Below are 3,508 nucleotides of genomic sequence, written 5' to 3' on the forward strand. Positions count from 1 at the left end.
AAAAAAAGGACATCATGTAATGATAAAGGGATCGATAAATCAAGAGGACATAACCCTAGTAAATATCTACGCACCCAACATAGGAACATCTACATACATAAAGCGATTATTGACTGACATAAAAAGAGAGATCAATAGTACTACAATCATAGTAGGAGACTTTAACACCCCATTGACACCAATGGACAGATATTCTAGGCAAAGAATCAACAAGGAAACAATGGGCCTAAAAGATACACTAGATCAGATGGATTTAATAGATATTTTCAGAGCATTTTACCCCAAAGCAGCAAAACATACATTCTTCTCAAGTGCGTATGGAACATTTTCAAGGATAGACCACATGTTAGGACACAAAACAAGTCTCAATAAATTTAAGAAAACTGAAATCACATCAATTGTCTTCTCCGATCACAATGGTATGATACTAGATATCATCTGCAAGAAAAAAACTGGAAAATACACAAACACATGGAGGCTAAATAGCATTCTACTAAACAATAAATGGGTTATCAATGAGATCAAGGAAGAAATTGAAAGATACCTAGAGACAAATGAAAATAAAAACATAATGACTCAAAATCTATGGGACATAGCAAAAGCAGTCCTAAGAAGGAAATTATTAGCAATACAGGCCTACTTCAAGAAACAAGAAAAAGCTCAAATAAACAATGTAAACTTACAATTAAAAGAACTAGAGAAAGAACAGCAAACAAAGCTCAAAGTGAATAGAAAGAAGAAAATAATAAAGATTAGAGCAGAAATAAATGAAATAGGGTCTAGAAAAACAATGTAAAAGATTAATGAAACCAAGATCAGATTCTTTGAAAAGATAAACAAAATTGACAGACCCTTAGTCAGACTCATCAAGGTAAAAAGAAAGAGGACTCAAACAAATAGAATCAGAAATGAAGGAGGAGAGATAAATACAGACTCCACAGAAATACAAAGGATCATAAGAAAATGCTACACGCAATTATATGCCAAAAATTGAGCAATCCAGAAGAAATGGATGCATTCCTAGAAACATACGATCTTCTAAGACCAAGTCAAGAAGAAACAAAAAATCTGAACCAACTGATTACCACCAATGAAATAGAATCAGTAATCAAAAACCTCCCATAAAACAAAAGTTCTGGACCAGATGGCTTCATAGGCGAATTTTACCAAACATGCAAAGAAGAATTAACACCTATTCTTCTCAAACTATTCCAAAAAATTCAAGAAGAGGGAGGGCTCCCTAATTCCTTTTATGTGACCACCGTTACCTTGATTCCAAAACCAGACAAAGACATTACAAAAAAAGAAAACTATAGGCTGATATCTCTTATGAACATTAATACAAAAATCCTCAACAAAATATTAGCAAACTGAATTTAGCAATACGTTAAAAATATCATATACCACGATCAAGTTGGAATGCAAGGTTGGTACAATATCCACAAATCAATTAATGTGATACACCACATTAACGAATCGAAAGATAAAAAAACCATATGATCATATCAATACATGCAGAAAAAGCGTTTGACAAAATTCAGCATCCTTTTATGATAAAAACTCTCAGCAAAGTGAGAATAGAGAGAATATACCTCGACGTAATAAAGGCCATATATGACAAACCTACTGCTAATATCATACTCAGTGGGGGAAAGGCTAAGAGTATTTTCTTTAAGATCAGGAACAAAACAAGGATGCCCACTTTCACTACACCTCTTCAACATTGTATTGGAAGTCTTAGACACAGCAATAAGACAAGAAAGAGAAATAAAAGGCATCTGAATTGGAAAGAAAGAAGTAAAACTCTCATTATTTGCCTATGAAATGACACTACATAGAGAGAACCCTACAGATTCCACCCAAAAACTGTTAGAATTGATCAATGAATTCAGTAAAGTAGCAGGTTACAAAATAAATATTCAGAAATCAGTGGCATTTTTATATATCAATGATGAACTTTCAGAAAGAGAAATTAAGAAAACAATCTCATTTACAATTGTATCGAAGCAATTAAATACCTAGTAATTAAATTAATCAAGGAGGTAAAAGACCTGTTCTCAGAAAATTATAAGTCACCAAAAAAAGAAATTGAACAAGATACAAATAAATGGATGCATACCATGCTCATGGGTAGGAAGAATCAACATCATTAAAATGGCCATACTACCCAAAGCTATCTATAGATTCAATCCAATCTCTATCAAAATATCAACAGCATTTTTCAGAGAGCTAGAACAAATAATCCTAAAATTTATATGGAATCATAAAAGAACCTGATTAGCCACAGCCGTCTGGAGAAAGAAGAACAAAGTTGGAGGGATCACATTATCTGATACCAAACTAAACTACAGTAATCAAAACAGCATGGTACTGGCATAAAAATAGATACATTGATCAATGGAACAGAATAGAGAGCCCAGAAATATATCCACGGCTGCACGCTCACATAATATATGACAAAGGAGGCAAAAATATACAATGGGGTAAAGACGGTCTCTTCAATAAATGGTGTTGGGAAAATTGGACAGATACATGCAAAAAAAAAAAAAGAAACTGGATCACTTTCTTACACCGTATATAAGAATAGACTCAATATGGATTAAAGACTTAAATGTAAGACCTGAAACCATAAAACTTCTAGAAGAAAACATAGGCAGTAAACTCTCTGATATTGCTAACAGTAATTTCTTTTCAAATATATCTCCCCGCTCAAGGGAAACAAAAGAGAAAATAAACAAATGGGACTACATCAAACTAAAAAGGTTTTGTACAGCAAAGGAAACAATCAATAAAACAAAAAGACAACCAATGGATTGGGAGAAGTTATTCACTAATGATACATCTGATAAGAGGTTAATATCCAAAATATATTAAGAACTCATACAACTCAACAATAGAAAAATAAACATTGCAATTAAAAAATGTGCAGAAGACCTGAACAGATACTTCCCCAAAGAGGAAATACAAATGGCTAATAGACATATGAAAAGAGGCTCAAGGTCACTAATCATCAGAGAAATGCAAATTAAAGCCACAATAAGATATCACTTCACACCTGGCAGAATGGCTATCATCAATAAATCAAAGAACAACAAGTGTTGGCGAGGATGCGGAGAAAAGGAAACCCTCATACACTGTTAGTGGGACTGCAAATTGCTACAGCCACTGTGGAAAACAGTATGGAGATTTCTCAAAAAATTGACCCAGCAATTACACTTCTGGGTACTTATCCAAAGAAAACCAAAACAATAATTTGTAAAGATCTATGCACTCCAATATTCATGGCTGCACAATTTACAATAGCCAAGATATGGAAGCAACCTAAATGCCCATTAACAGATGATTAGATAAAGAAATTATGGTTCATATATACAATAGAATATTATTTCAGCCATTAAAAAAAATGAAATCCCACCATTTGCAACGACATGGATGGATCTAGAGGTTATTATGCTGAGTGAAATAAGTCAGACAAAGATAAATACCATATAATTTCACTTATATGCAG

This window comes from Pteropus vampyrus, unplaced genomic scaffold (assembly GCF_000151845.1).
Source record: "Pteropus vampyrus isolate Shadow unplaced genomic scaffold, Pvam_2.0 Scaffold56, whole genome shotgun sequence".
Lineage (NCBI taxonomy): Eukaryota > Metazoa > Chordata > Mammalia > Chiroptera > Pteropodidae > Pteropus > Pteropus vampyrus.